A 16,758-nucleotide genomic window follows, 5' to 3' on the forward strand; every position below is an offset into this window, starting at 1 on the left:
ACTATGGAGTTGGGTGGCAGCGTAGTGAACCATTGGAAGGCCGACCTGGACAGGGATGATGAGAAAAGACGCACCCGTAGGGCATCCTGTGTAGCTGCCTCTCCGCATTGGATGATGAACCTGTTCACGTGCTCCACAGTTGAGGTGTCATCAAGCCTTGAAAACTTGGTGAAGTCGGGAACTTTGTACCGATGGGGAAACGACAGTAGATCGTAGGCTGGTGGGTACGGCGTTCTGTACGTGTAAGTTGTACCTTTGGCTTCAGCCCGAATTGATCTTGAATCACCTCTACTATCCTTGCCATCCAGTCTACTTGCTGTTGATGAAATACTGGCTGGGGAGTCGGCACATGTTGGTAGATCGGCGGTGGGATGACCGGGTGATGAACGAAGGTGTGCGGCGGGTTCTGCGGTAACATGGCTGGCTGAGTGGTTGGCATCTGGTGTCTCAGCGAACCGACCACCTCATCGTATAGTATTATCGGCGCAGCACCCCAGAGCGCCTCAGCAGTATCTGTCCCCCTGCCAATTTTTGACGTGGCTTGTTGATACTGTGGGATTGTTGGCCGAACGGCCGATTGGAATGGTGCCTGGATCGGAGAGCCTCCATAACTGGTCAATTGATCTTGGACAGCCGCTGTCGATGGTGCCCCCCAAGGCATTGAATTTAATGGTAATGATTGCGCGGAGGAAATCTGAGCAGTTTGAGGTGGCACTTGTGACTGGAGGTATGGTGCACCATTGTATCCTGGGTGCACTGGCGGCAAAGAAGCGCCGGGTCCTCCATGTTGACCTTGGATCGGCTGAGGAGCCGAGTGAGATGTGCTTGGAAAATTCCTGACCGGGGCTGTAATAGGTGGGGCGTACGCTGGGCCCTGATATCCTTGAGATACGCCATTAGCCAGGGAGCTGATGATGGCATTGTATAGCGTGTTGGTTATCACCGGGGATTTATCGATGAAAGCCTGGTAGACGGACTGCTGAACCATCTCAGACACCTTACCCGAGTCCTCGACGATTGTGATCTGGCGGGGAGTTGGAAAAGGAGCCTTCTTGATGGTCTCCTCGCTCCTGGTATGACTGAAAGATTGCAGGAATGTTTTCCGGTATTGTTCTATCTACCTTTCCAACTCTTCCTTCTGGTCGTCCTTGAGGTCTGCTTCCGTCACCTCGATGACGTTGTCTTCGGAGATTTTGGCAGCTTTCGACATAGTAGAGGTTGAAGTGGTCCCATCGAGCGTGCCAAAAGCGTGTTGGCGCTAAAAGTCAGCCGATTGACTCTAAGTGTCGGACACACGACCTGGGAGAATCTGCTTAGCTCCTGTTCGGGTGATCGCCCTGATGCTGTTCGCGCAGCGTGCCAGCCAATCTGACCTATTGATTGGCAAGGGAGAAACGTGTCAAATTCCAGGGGTTGCGATCGGCTAAGGTTCCGATCTCGAGAAAGCGTATCAGCGAATCGGTCAATTTGCTATAAAAAGATAATCGGATATGATAAAGCCGACAATCACGCAACGATTATAAAGAAAACTGCTAGAGTAAACTAGATAACGCCTCAGGAGCAACACTTGAAATAGATCTAATCGGCTATGTAAAGATAGTGGATGAAAATAATGATAATCAAGATGAAAGTTCTAATCTCAAGTTGGATAACTGGTGATAAAACTAGAACAACAGGTAAAACCTAGAATTCTAGTAAATATCAATAACTGATGAATAAATCTAAACGAAATGACAGAGATGTGCCCGAAGTTAAAGCTTAGATATTACTCGATAAATAGAACTTACAGAATCGGCCGGAGATCGTGTCGATGCAGCCCTGCCAACCCGTACGAACTCGTGAAAGAAGAAAAAGTATTGACGAAGTTGCCGACTTGAATGTAAAGTACGAGGAAATAGTAGATTGTTGTATTGATTGATGTGTTGTTTGCAGATCTCTAAAGGTGTCTATTTATAGCCTGTTACAACCAATTTCCTAACCGACTAGGATCTATCTCTAATTTTAAACGGAAACGAATATCTACAAGTACAACTCGTATTGGAGTTGGTTATTGCACTCCTACGGGCCAATCCTCCTTCATCTTCTCTTCCTGATCCATTTCAAGCCCACATTGGCCCAATTGCTCCAGCCTTCCAATCGGTCGATCTCTACCAACTCCGTCTGCCAAAACACTGCAGCGCCAATCGGCCGATCTCCAACTGTAGCACCAATCGGCCGATTCCCAATTGTGACCTTTCAACTCACTGCATCAGCCAATCCTTTCTCCTTTCTGACGCCGATTCCATACGTGTCAAAATCTGGCGTCAACACACATTTACTCTAATTTTTTCTGATACATAATATTGAAATCCTCTTAATTCTTCCTCACATTTACTCTCCATTCTCCCTCATATTCTAGCTCAAAATCCTCTCCATTTTCTCCTTCACATTCTTTCACACATCAAGTTGTTTTAACTAATATGAATCGTATATAACAAGCAAACTATCCATCACATTCTAGCTGAAAAACATGTATAAATACAAATCCTCTCCATTCTCCCTCATTCTAACCAACTCATTTTTCTCCCTCTCTAAAGCATAACAACAATAAATAAAAGGAGGATAAAGTAGCTAACCTTCACAACACTTTGGATGAGTGAAATCCCACGGAAATGAGGAAAAAAAAATTCGAACAGCACCTCCCTTAGGCTTGCTTCGGTGCCATGGAGAGGAGGATGAAGCTCTTTGTCTAGTGGAGTGGAGTGGCTCAGGCTGAAGGAGGAAGAAGTGGCCTTTGTCTTGCGATTTTATAGGGGAGGAGTTTTTATCCTAGTTGCAAACGCGACAAACACAACCCCTTTTGTCCCGGTTGGATTACCAACTGGGAGTAAACCTTTTGTCCCGGTTGGCCAGCCGGGATAAAAGGGACGCCGCCGGTGGCAAAAATCCGACCGTTGAAACCGGGACTAAGGGAGGGCTTTAGTTGTTGGGATACGAGGTAGGCTACACTAGCGCAAATCAAAATTTCTACCGCGTATAACCAGGAAGAACTGCCGTATAAGGATCACGGGATTACCACTCGATGCACTACTGGTGCGGAAGATGTAGATATGCGTCGATGCAGTGAAGACGATCACGTAGTCGTACGTAGTCGATCAACATAGTCGTACGTAGTCGATCACGTCCAGCAGCTCCTCAGCAGCTCGTCCACGTGCAGCAAGATCGCCTCCGGTGCCGCGGCTCGTCGTGGCTCGTCGGCGGCTCGTCCAAGTGCTGCAGGCGCAACACCTCCAAGGTATCCACACGTGCAGGGAGGAAGCATCGCAAGCCGGACTGCTAGATCCGCGAGTTGCAACAGGCGAGGGCGTGGGAGGCGCGGCAGGTGTGTTTCGCCAAAAGGTGTGAACCCTAGGGCGCCCCCACCCCTCTATTTATAGAGGTTCCTGACGGGCCTCTGGGTCCGAGGCCCATTAGTACTTCTAAACCTAATCCAACTCGGATCAGATCCGAATTGGGCTTCCAGCCCCTTAAGTGTGTGACCCTATGGGTTCAGATACGTATAGACATGGCCCGAGTACTCCTACTCGGCCCAATAGTCGGTAGCGGCCTCTAGCAAGACGTGCCAACTCCTATACGCACACGAAGATCATATCAGACGAACCATCACAACATAATATACATGCTATTCCCTTTGCCTCACGATATTTGGTCTAGCTTCAAGCCGACCGCTCTTTCTCGATCCTGTGATTCGGAATCCCTTTGTAGGTTAACTCTTAACCGTACGTAGCATGGCCATGCATTTTTGGATCCGATCACTCGAGGGGCCCAGAGATATCACTCTCAATCAGAGAAGGGCAAATCCCATCTTGATTGACCATGTCTCATAGCATGCTTCTTGACAAACCCGAAAGCTACCTTTATAACTACCCTGTTACGGCGTAGCGTTTGATAGCCCCTAAGTAGGTCGATCCACATCTAGAATACATGCGACAATCTCAGGTCTAAGGACAAAGCGTATATGTTGTTTAAAGAGAGAACTACTTCTCGTGTTGGGTCAGTCCTAGCACATGTCTCCACATGTGTCCACATTATTAGTTCAACATCTCCATGTCCATGACTTGTGAAACATAGTCATCAACTAATACATGTGCTAGTCTAATATTCATGTGTGTCCTCACATGAACTCCGACTAGGGACAACTTTAGAATAACCATACAAGTAAAGAGTTTCACATACAATTCACATAATTGCAAATCAATTCAAGTAGCCTTTAATGGATATTCAATGAACACAATATACAAATCATGGATACAAACGGAATATCATCATCTCTATGATTGCCTCTAGGGCATACCTCCAACATTAGTCCCAGTTGGTATTTACAACCGGGACTAAAGCTCCCTCCAATTCAGCCTACCGTGGTGCGCCACTTACGGACCAACTTTAAATCGGGACAAAAGGGAGCGCTGGAAGGTGAGTTCTCTACTAGTGAACGCCGATGCCGGCGTCTGCAGCCTTGTGGAGGACAGGGTCCGCGTCCACACGCCGCTGACGGCGTCGCGGCCTCGAGGACGACCGGCCGGAAGCACTTGGGCAGCGCGTGCTTGCATGCCGCCAGGCCGCTTGGGCCGGCTCCTATGATGGCCACGCGCTTCTTCACGTCCATTTGCTACAGGTAAAGGGTTATAGGGTAGTAACATATTGGGAGGCACCCTGTATTTATAGAGGCCACGCACATATGTCTTTTTTAAAATCACTCATTCATATGAGTGCACGTGCGCACACTACTCACTTATTATTATATGCTTATTGAGACTAGGCCGTCCGGTTATGAGGATGCAGCTTCGCTGTCTATGGACACACCAACTAACACCGAGAGAACAATTATATTAGCGGAAAACACATTTCTATTGACATCAATAATCGATCTGACAAAGTCTACCTTTATAGAATTTATATTTTGGAGATATAGTGGTTGAGACCTTACCTTGAGATCTCCATTCAATTTAGAATCTACGATTATGACAATCTTGTTTGATAGATGTTTGCATACTTTGTCCAATCACAAATCACTAGTGGCTCATCACCGCGGTCCTAAAATCTTCATCACCGCTGGTTTAGGGATCCCCCAGGCTTGTAAACCTATAGTGATGCCCATTACAAAAAAATATAAAAACAAAATACATGCCGCTGGTTGCCCTGCCTGCCGCGCCGACGCTCCTCAATCTGCATGCCATTGCTCCTCACCCCGTCGTGCTAGGCCTTGGCCGCTGCTGTGTCTCGCCCCATGGACCGCCGCCTCACTCGCAGACCGCTGCCGTGCCTCGCCCCCGGGATACCATGACGCCTCACCCCACACCAGCCACTGCTGCACCTTATCCTGCCGTGCCGCTTCTCCTCGCCCCACTGTGCCTCGCTCAACGGACCACCATCTCATCCGCAGATCGCTACCGTGCCTCGTCTCACTGGCCGCCACGTCTCGCCCCCACACCGGCCGCCACTGCTCCTCGCCCCGCTGCTGCTACTCACTGCGAGCTGCTCTGTGCGAGTGAGGGGGCAAGCAGAGGGTGGAGGGGATGGGCAGCAGGAGGCCGAGATCCGAGCGGGAAGGGAGAGATCCGCGGGATTGGGGGTGAGGCTGAGAGAGAGATTGCTAGAGGAAGGGGGCATGCAGGGAGGGAGGGGAGGGATTGTGAGGAGAGAGGGAAAGGGAAGAGGGATTGTGGGGAGGGAGAGAGGCTAAACGGGGTTAAAGAAATATGCAGATGCGAACTCTCTCAGAACTAGGTTGGATAAAAATTTTGGGTCCAAGCCAGCTATCACTGCCGGTTTGTATTATGAGCCGGTTGTGAAAGTTTTCATCACCGGCTCGTGATTGGAACTGGCGGTGATATACATTTTCAACGCCAGTTCCAACATCAAGCACGCCCAACTACTTATTCTGAACGGGCAGTGAAACATCTTCACTAACGGTTCACCTAAAACCAGCGGTGATAGCCCGTTAGTGAAGACAATTTCTGTAGTAGCGAATGTTTGCACAGTAGCTTTGGTACTTATTTTCTATTGAAAACTATTTGTGAAATTTAGTGAATACATAGAATAATGAAAGTTTTTTCCCAACAAGATTACTCCTATCATTCTAATGCCTTCATATATACTAATTTCTGAAAACTATTGTGATAGACTCAGTTCTAAATGTGAGACTTTATTAGTACTGTGGACAGATCATTTCCAAAGTTAGGCATATAATGCAATTCCTGAATTCACGTTCAATCATTGACGATGATGTCCCTTGGTTTGTTAGTTAGTCCATTGGCGATGATGACGTATATACTCAATTTGGAAAAAAAAAATTCACATTTGAACACCACAAGAGTGTGGATTATTGCTCAAATAATTTGGAGCAGTTAGTGGGCTGATTGTCTCCTATATCTTTCTCCTTTCATTAGTATAAAACTATAAATGAAAATAGTTAAAAGCTATCTAATGATGCCTGTTGGATTTGATTCGACTAACTAATCCATGTTTCGTTTCAAACAGATCGGAGTAAGGAGGATGGGGAGGAATGGTACGTGGGTCTCTTTCGATTCTCGCAGTAAAGTGAAATGTTCGCTAGCACTGCAGTAGGATTATTGCTGGAACCCAAGTGATTCACAGGTTAGTTCATCAATATGTAGTCTCTGCATACAAAGATAGGAGTAGATCTATATATTTTGCTTACTCTATAGAAATGGACACGAATATTCACCATAAAGAAATGGAAAAGCAGTTGATTAAGTAGGAAACACCATTACTTGAACTGAAGGGGTCATAGATATATGAAGTTCTCCCATAGATTAGGTGTATAAATAATTGGAGATTGTAAATCATGACCACACTTTTTGCGAAACTTAACGTGGTTATAGTATGTTGATGTTGTCAATAAATTGTTGATGTCAAATAACTATGTAGTCGCTATTATATTACTAAATTAAATTGAAGACATAATCTAAGTCTTTCTTTTGAGTTTCCAAGAAATGGCAACATGTTTGAGAATATGACGGATGTGTATATTTGCAGTTATTTACTTGACAATATTGAGGATGCGAAAGCATCTTTGTATAACAAAGTAGTGGAGCATCTGGTGGAAATTCATAGTATTGGTATTGCCAATTATAGCAGTAGAGAAAGAGACGTCATCTATGCAGAATGGGAATCAATGCACGAGAAGATGTGTCAGCTATTCTATATTAACTCTGATATTCTATTTGGTTGGGAAGCTGAATTGGTTGAAGCAAAAAGACTATATCAGGTATATGGTTACAATTTGATTGATTCTGATCTCAGTGGTATTAAAAATGCATCGATGAAGGTGCGAACTTGGTTTATAAATGTACTCAGAGATAGAGTATTGATATTTAGAGATGATGTAGTTGAAAGCAAAGAGAGGGCTAAGAGCTTGGTGAGTACAATGGGAGAGGCTGATGAAGATGAGTTTACAGAAGACGGCCCTATTGATGATCTTGGTCAGGTGCTATGGAATGCACACAAAGAAAAGTTGCATTGCATAATAGATGATCACAAAAAATTATTGTACCCAAATTGCAAACAAGGGCACAAAAAATTGGGTACCACACTAGAATTTATGCAGTGGAATGCCAAAAATGGTGTGTCCAATAAGGCATTTCAGGGGATATTAAAAATTGTCAAGAACATTCTTCCCGAGAATAATGAATTGCCATCCACAACATGTGAAGCTAAACAGATTGTTTTTCCTCTGGGATTGGAGGTTCAAAAGGTACACGCATGTCGTAATAATGACTGCATCCTCTATCGTGGTGATGAATATGAGAAATTGGATGCTTGCCCTATGTGTGGAGTGCTGCGGTATAAGATCATGCGAGATGATCCTGGTGATGTCGAGGGGTAGCCTCCCAAGAAGAGAGTTCCCATGAATGTGATGTGGTATTACCCTGTAATACCATGTTTGAAGCGTTTGTTCAGAAACAAGGCGAATGCTAAGTTGATGCGATGGTGATGGCACAAAGAAGAACATAAGTAAGATGAGATGCCGAGACACCCCGCGGACTTTGAAAGAGCCCAGTGGAGATCAATTGATAGAACATTTCCGGATTTTGAAAGTGATGGAAGGAACATAAAGTTTGGTTTAAGTACTGATGGATTCAATCCATTCGGTGAGTTGAGTAGTGATCATAGTACTTGGCCTGTGATCCTATATATGTTCAACCTTCCTCCTTGGTTTTGCATGAAAATGAAGTTCATTATGATATCGGTGCTTATCAAAGGTCCAAAACAACCCGGCAACGACATTGACGTGTATTGAAGGGGGGCCTTTTGTCCCCGATGCAATTTGCAAACGGGACAAAAGGCTCCTTTAGTCCCAATTGCAATTTGCAACTGGGACTAAAGGGTGGGGGGTTAAAAGGAACAGTTGCCTTCTCTCCCTTCCCCATTCAACACTTAGCGAAATTTTGCACCTTCCAATATCCTGCGCGCTCGTCGCCCGCCTCCGTCGCCACCTACCGTCCTCCTCATCGCCCACTGCCCCGGGCGCTGTCGCTCGTGCCTAGCCCGCCACCTCCTCCGTCGCCCTGGCCTGCCACCTCCACTGTCGCCCCCCCCCCCATCGCTGCATCCGTCCACACCGCCTCCTTATCGCCGCCTCCGTCCGCACCGCCACCTCCGTCCCCGCCGTAGCGGTGGCACCGCTAGCCTCCGCCGCTCGTCCACCTCCTCATCCGCATTGCCCCTCCGCCGCACTGGCCTCCATCGCCCGCCGCCCCGACCTCTACCGCCCGCCACCCCACCGATGGTAGGCACCGCCCCCAGTGCGCCCGCGCGCCCCTCTCCACACGTCAGAACCCTTGCTGACGCAAGAGCCCTTTTTATTTTTTAGTTAGAAAAATCATTAGGAAATTGTAGGAATGCTTAGAAAATCAGTAGAAACTTGTAGAAATTCATAAAAAATCAGTATAATTTAGTCGAGATGCTTAGTATAATTTTGTATACATTTAGTATAATTTTTACTACATTACTATGATTTAGTATAAATGGTTCGAAAATTATTAGAAATTAGTAGGAATTAGTAGAAATTTGTAGGAATTAGTAGGAATTTGTAGAAATTAGTAGGAATTTAAAGAAATCAGAAGGAATTTGTGGAAATTAGTAGAAATTTGTAGGAATTTGTAGAAATTTTTAGGAATTTGTAGTAATTAGTTTAAATTTGTAGAAATTCATAGAAAATTGCGTGATTCTTTTTAATGTTAAATTTCATATAAGTTTTCATGTTAGTTTGATTCAAGACATTTATGTAAATTTTTTGTAAGTTTCATTCAAGACATTTTTTTAGAGGTGTTGTATATATAATTTATTGTATGGTTTCATGTGTACATTTCAATCAGTTTGTTTTATTTCATGGTTGTTCTATGATTTCATGTATATACCTTAACATACATGTATCAATGATTTCATGTGTGTTTAAAGTAGTTGAGACGGTAGACGACAAGCACGCAAGGTATATAATGGAGCAGATTATTGCTCGTGGTAGTGGCTCCAACCTGCCCGTAATGTACACCGATGAAGAGGGTAGCCAGGTGTACATGTTCCTCAACATGTCCGGCGATGCCAATGAAGAACCCAAGCTCTAGCAAAATCTTGCCGTGATGGAAGGTTCCGGTGAGGTATATATCATTTCCATTATTTTACCCCATATGTAGTTTTATATTTATTATTACTATGTACTAATTAATGAATCTTGAACTGTTAGCCCTCTAGATCGACGAACCGTCAAAACCCCCGAGGTTGTACAAAGGTAATGTAAGGAAGGCTTATCATCACGGAAGTCAAAGAAGTGGGCAAACCAGTTGCTCCTGAACATGTGGCAAGAAAGTATGTGAGTCAGATCGGGGCAATCGTAAGGGACAATGTGCCCATCAGCATAAGGAAATGGAAGGGCAAAAGAAATGATCCATACGCACTCCCGGATACACAAAAGAATATGTTGTGGGAAGATGTCAAGAAACACTTCACATTTCCCGAAAGATATTCTGAAAAAGATGTAAAAGTGTGGACGCTGAAGAAGATGGCCACCCAATTGCAGACACTCAAGAAGATGTAGGATGCCACCTTCATCAAGAAGGGCCGAACTCATGGACGAGCAAAGGTACCCTGTGGATGTCATCATGCAACACACCTCATGTGAGTTTCATAGACCATTTGGCAACATCACCATTAAGGTATAATTATACATAATATTTATGCAATCTTCTCAATCCATCCACGCCTCGGGAGTTTAATAACTTCTTTATTTCTACTATATGTACACGTGGCATACAAGAGTACCTTGCTAATCCTGATAGGGCAGAAAACCCATGGCATGAAGATTCCAAATAGATACACCAGCATTGGCCTTGAGCAGCTCGTTGATAGTGATAGCCAATATGAAAGCCTAGAGCTCGACCTCCCGGGAGGCGATGGGGAAAGGACACTAGGAGATGCGCTTCACAGGATCATTCTATGGCGCAAACGCAACATCATCATCCCCAGCACGGAGGCATCACCACTCCCCATAGATCTCCCGCAGCGACCATCTCCTCAAAGCTCAAGACCGTCATCTCCACCACAGCCTGCTCCAGGACCGTCATCTCCAGCACAACCTGCTCCAGAACCATTGTTACCACTGGGACCGTCACTTCCTGCTCGATCACCATCTCCATCTCCAGCACATCCAGGTGGTGTGAGCGACGACGACAACAACACACTTCCCCGATCACCGTCGTCGGGACTAAGAGCCGCATCGAGTGAGGAACCTGCAGCACCACTTATGAAGTCATGACCACCACCTTCCAAGCCAAGTCAGCAAAAGAAGAAAACAAAGAAGCCTGAAATGACTCATGAGGAACGCTAGGCCAAAATAACTCATTGGGAACACTAGACCAAAATCAAAAAAGAATGCAGGGAGTGGTTCGTAAAAAGGCCGAAGAAAGAAAAACAAAGGAGATGGAGCTACTGCCTGTAGATCGAAGAAAATTAAATTTCTTATTAAGATGTCAGAAGTAGCCAAGAAGACGATGCCACAACTATCGAACTACGATTGAACATTAGTCAAGCCTGATGAGAAGCAAAGAAGGAAAGGAAAGTCGTCTTCAAGTGGTACTGTCCCCCACCTCAGGCATATACCAGAAAAAGATGCTAAAAAGATAGCAGCAATGCCCTTAGATCAACAAGCACATATCGTGAATTTCGTGCAAGAAACAGGTATGTCCCTAGCTGAATGTCTAGGGCAAGTTGATCTGCCAGCTCCACAGCCAGTTGTACCAAAATGGACCTTTGAGCTAGGCAAGCCTCTAGTAATTAAGGCCTGAGTTGGTACGGAAGCTATCCATGAAGATGTAGGAATTCCATGAATGGTACATGAAGCAGTTGGCGGCGAGAGGGAAATGTTCGGTTTTAAGGTAAAATCGATAGATTATTTCGACGAAGGCGAGAAAGTCCTATGGCTGCAATTCAAGGATATATATGAAGTGTACCATCAGGATGCCCTTGACGTCTCTCTCATCACCATCTGGGTTTTTTAAGTGTCTGTTTATCTATATGTAAATTTTGGCTCATATCATTATTTTTTGCGCATGCGTCACCCCACTAACTTCGTCTTCCATTTTATGTAGGATGCTAATTCAGACATGCCGCAGAGAAGCATACTTCCATGTTGGCTTCATGGATCCATTCCTAGTTAACAAAAACTAGATACGGGATCAGCTAGAGAAAACATTGGAGGAGGTATACAATTTCCTAGACAAACAATATTACAAGAGTTACATACTACTACCATACACTTTGAGTAAGTGTGGGTACCATCTATTTTCATTTTCTTTTTTCTTACCTGATTAATGTTAGTTAGCTCTAATATGAACATTTATGTACGCTTCCACCGGATCCTCCTAATAATTGAGCCTGATATGAGCCATGTCACTTTTTACGATTCGTTGAGGAAACCACCGAAGGACTACCAAGACATTCAAGACATACTAAACTTCTAATAATTCTAGACCTTTATCTCCATGCAAAAGTTTGTTTCCTAAATTTTCACCTAACACTGTATCATTTATTATTTTAATCTGCAGCGCATGGAAACATTTCCTCAAGAAACACAAAGGTCCATTCAAGGAAAAACTTACATTCAACATAGACTTCCCGTTACGTATGAAGTTTGCACATTTTGAACATTCTATAGCACGAATATTTCATAACTTGTTTTTCCCCCACTGAAGTGCTTAAGACAAGAACCCGGGAATAATCTATGTGGCTACTACATCTGTGAGCACATGTACGGTTTTGTGGGATCCAAGGGTCGGGAGACACCGCATGAGATGAAAGTATGTAAAATAAAACTATTAATAGTTAATTGTTTTCTAGCTCCTTATATTTAATTATTCTGTAACATTCACATATTTTGAAATTACAGATGTATAATATTCAACTAAAACTCTCGGAGAAGGAAAAAATAGGGGCAATATGTGAAGGTCTCGTAGGATTCCTAGTGGACGAGGTGATAAATCCACAAGGAGAATTTCATTACAATGGATGAAAATTAGATGCATCGAGCAATACCATGACGGGAGGATCCTAGGAATACCGGGACAAAATTTTGTATATATAGTAATTGTATATAAATATTAGTTTGATTTGTATAATATGCTAAGAATTGTATAGTATACTAAGAATTATATATATAGTAATTGTATAAATACTAATTTTATTTGTATAAATACTAGTTTGATTTCATTATAAAAAGAATCTTAAGTACTAAAGGGAGGGGTCCGTGATGAATGAAATTACAGGCACCATGCAGGCACCTGTAATTTCATGCATGCCCTTTAGTCCCCGTTGGAAAAACCAACCAGGACTAAAGGGGCCCATCCCGCGCCTAGCGTGGCATCCCCTTTAGTCCCGGTTGGTTTCACCAACCGTGACTAAAGGGGGACTTTACCCTTTAGTCCCGGTTGAACGATCCGGGACAAAAGAGCCCCCTATCTTGAAAATTTTATCCCAGATGGTTTTTGAGAGATTTGGCCCCTACCAACCGAGACTAAAGCTGAGGTCTTCAGTAGTAGTTTGTGTAGGGAAACGAGGTAGGCTACACTAGCGCAAATCAAAATTTCTACCGCGTATAACCAGGAAGAACTGCCGTATAAGGATCACGGGATTACCACTCGACGCACTACTGGTGCGGAAGATGTAGATATGCGTCGATGCAGTGAAGACGATCACGTAGTCGTACGTAGTCGATCAACATAGTCGTACGTAGTCGATCACGTCCAGCAGCTCCTCAGCAGCTCGTCCACGTGCAGCAAGATCGCCTCCGGTGCCGCGGCTCGTCGTCAGCTCGTCGCGGCTCGTCGTCGGCTCGTCGTGGCTCGCCGGCGGCTCGTCGTGGCTCGTCGGCGGCTCGTCCAAGTGCTGCAGGCGCAACACCTCCAAGGTATCCACACGTGCAGGAAGGAAGCGTCGCAAGCCGGACTGCTAGATCCGCGAGTTGCAACAGGCGAGGGCGTGGGAGGCGCGGCAGGTGTGTTTCGCCAAAAGGTCTAAACCCTAGGGCGCCCCCACCCCTCTATTTATAGAGGTTCCTGACGGGCCTCTGGGTCCGAGGCCCATTAGTACTTCTAAACCTAATCCAACTCGGATCAGATCCGAATTGGGCTTCTAGCCCCTTAAGTGTGTGACCCTATGGGTTCGGATACGTATAGACATGGCCCGAGTATTCCTACTCGGCCCAATAGTCGGTAGCGGCCTCTAGCAAGACGTGCCAACTCCTATACGCACACAAAGATCATATCAGACGAACCATTACAACATAATATACATGCTATTCCCTTTGCCTCACGATATTTGGTCTAGCTTCAAGTCGACCGCTCTTTCTCGATCCTGTGATTCGGAATCCCTTTGTAGGTTAACTCTTAACCGTACGTAGCATGGCCATGCATTTTCGGATCCGATCACTCGAGGGGCCCAGAGATATCACTCTCAATCAGAGAGGGGCAAATCCCATCTTGATTGACCATGTCTCATAGCATGCTTCTTGACAAACCCAAAAGCTACCTTTATAACTACCCTGTTACGGCGTAGTGTTTGATAGCCCCTAAGTAGGTCGATCCACATCTAGAATTCATGCGACAATCTCAGGTCTAAGGACAAAGCGTATATGTTGTTTAAAGAGAGAACTACTTCTCGTGTTGGGTCAGTCCTAGCACATGTCTCCACATGTGTCCACATTATTAGTTCAACATCTCCATGTCCATAACTTGTGAAACATAGTCATCAACTAATACATGTGCTAGTCTAATATTCATGTGTGTCCTCACATGAACTCCGACTAGGGACAACTTTAGAATAACCATACAAGTAAAGAGTTTCACATACAATTCACATAATTGCAAATCAATTCAAGTAGCCTTCAATGGATATTCAATGAACATAACATACAAATCATGGATACAAATAGAATATCATCATCTCTATGATTGCCTCTAGGGCATACCTCCAACAGTCTCCCACTTGCACTAGAGTCAATCTAGAAGGTACCTAATACCCATAGCTCTTACATGCGCATCATGCTTAGCCTGCGGGAGTGGTTTTGTCAACGGATCAGAAATGTTCAGATCCGTGTGTATTTTGCATATCTTGATCTCACCCCGGTTAACGAAGTCTCGAATGAGATGAAATCGCTGCATTACGTGTTTGTTCTTCTAGTGGTTCCTTGGCTCCTTTGCTTGCGCAATTGCCCCATTATTATCACAGTAGAGATTCAATGGGCTGGACGCATTCGGGAACACACCAAGCTCAATGAGGAAATTCCTTATCCAAACACCTTCCTTCGCGGCTTCCGAAGCCGCGATGTACTCGGCTTCTGTCGTGGAGTCGGCCACCGTCTCCTGCTTGGAACTCTTCCAACTAACAGCACCACCATTCAGTGTGAACACAAATCTTGATTGTGACTTTGAATCATCTCTGTCGGTTTGGAAACTAGCATCGGTGTAACCTGTTACAACGAGCTCCTCCTCATCTCCATAGACGAGGAACATATCTTTAGTCCTTCTCAAGTACTTAAGAATGTTTTTCACCGCTGTCCAGTGACTCTCACCTGGATCAGATTGGTGTCTGCTTGTCATACTTAGCGCATATGAAACATCTGGGCGAGTACTTATCATTGCATACATGATAGATCCAATAGCCGAGGCATATGGCACTCTACTCATGCGATCCCGCTCATCAGCAGTCGAAGGACACTGAGTCTTGCTGAGATGTATGCCATGTGACATAGGCAAGAACCCTTTCTTTGCCTCTTCCATGCTGAACCGCTTCAACACTTTGTCAATATAAGTATCTTGGCTCAGACCTATAAGCCTTCTCGATCTATCTCTATAGATCTTAATGCCCAGAATATATGCCGCTTCCCCTAAGTCCTTCATCGAAAAACTATTTTTCAGTGAAGTCTTTACGGACTCAAGCATAGGAATGTTATTTCCAATCAGTAATATGTCATCCACATATAAGATTAGAAATACTATAGAGCTCCCACTAACCTTCTTGTAAACACAAGACTCTTCTTCGTTCTTGGTGAAGTCAAACCCTTTGACCACTTCATCAAAACGAATGTTCCAACTCCTAGATGCTTGCTTCAATCCATAAATGGATCTCTGAAGCTTGCATACCTTTCCAGCATTTTTCGGATCGACAAAACCCTCGGGCTGTATCATATACACGTCCTCAGCTAGGTTTCCATTCAGGAAAGCTGTCTTGACATCCATCTGCCATATCTCATAATCGAAATATGCAGCTATAGCTAGAATAATCCGAATGGACTTAAGCATCACTACGGGCGAGAAGGTCTCGTCGTAGTCAACTCCTTGAACTTGTCGAAAACCTTTTGCGACAAGTCGTGCTTTATAGATGTGAACATTTCCATCCATGTCCTTTTTCTTCTTATAGATCCACTTGCACTCTATGGCTTTAACACCATCAGGCGGGTCAACCAAGTTCCAAACTTGATTGTCTCCCATGGACTCTATTTCGGATTGCATGGCACTCTGCCATTTTTCGTAGTCTGGGTCCATCATTGCTTCTGCATATGTCGCAGGCTCATCATTGTCCAACAATAATATTTCCCGCATTTCGCGGAGCCTTGCCGACCTTCGTGGTTGTGGCGGTGCTTCTCTTGCCATGGGTATCTCAACTTGTTCTGCTACGTTAGCATCACTCATTGATTCTTGCCCGATCGGCTCATCTTGAACTTCTTCAAGATGCACTGTCTTTCCACTCTTTTCTCCTTTGAGAAACTCTTTCTCTAGGAAAACCCCGTTCCGAGCGACAAACACTTTGCCTTCTGATCGGTTGTAGAAATAATATCCCAAAGTCTCCTTTGGATATCCCACGAAAATGCACTTATCCGACTTGGGTGTGATCTTGTCCGACTGAAGTCGCTTGACAAACACTTCACATCCCCAAATCTTTAGAAAAGACAAACTAGGAACCTTTCCAGTCCATATCTCATATGGTGTCTTAACTACGGATTTAGATGGTACCCTATTAAGTGTGAAAGCTGCTGTTTCTAGAGCGTATCCCCAAAATGACAACGGTAGGTCTGACTGGCTCATCATTGATCGAACCATGTCTAACAAAGTTCGATTACGTCGCTCGGACACACCGTTTCTCTGAGGTGTTCCAGGCGGCGTAAGTTGTGGAACAATTCCGCAACTCTTTAGATGATTGCTAAACTCG

The 16,758-nt window shown here is 44.8% G+C and overlaps 1 pseudogene; it reads right to left on the bottom strand.

Moving 5' to 3' along the window:
* Positions 1-16,758, bottom strand: part of LOC101763579 — a 64,507-nt pseudogene that overhangs the window by 39,344 nt on the left and 8,405 nt on the right.

Source organism: Setaria italica, chromosome VI (assembly GCF_000263155.2).
Source record: "Setaria italica strain Yugu1 chromosome VI, Setaria_italica_v2.0, whole genome shotgun sequence".
Taxonomy (NCBI): Eukaryota; Viridiplantae; Streptophyta; class Magnoliopsida; order Poales; family Poaceae; genus Setaria; species Setaria italica.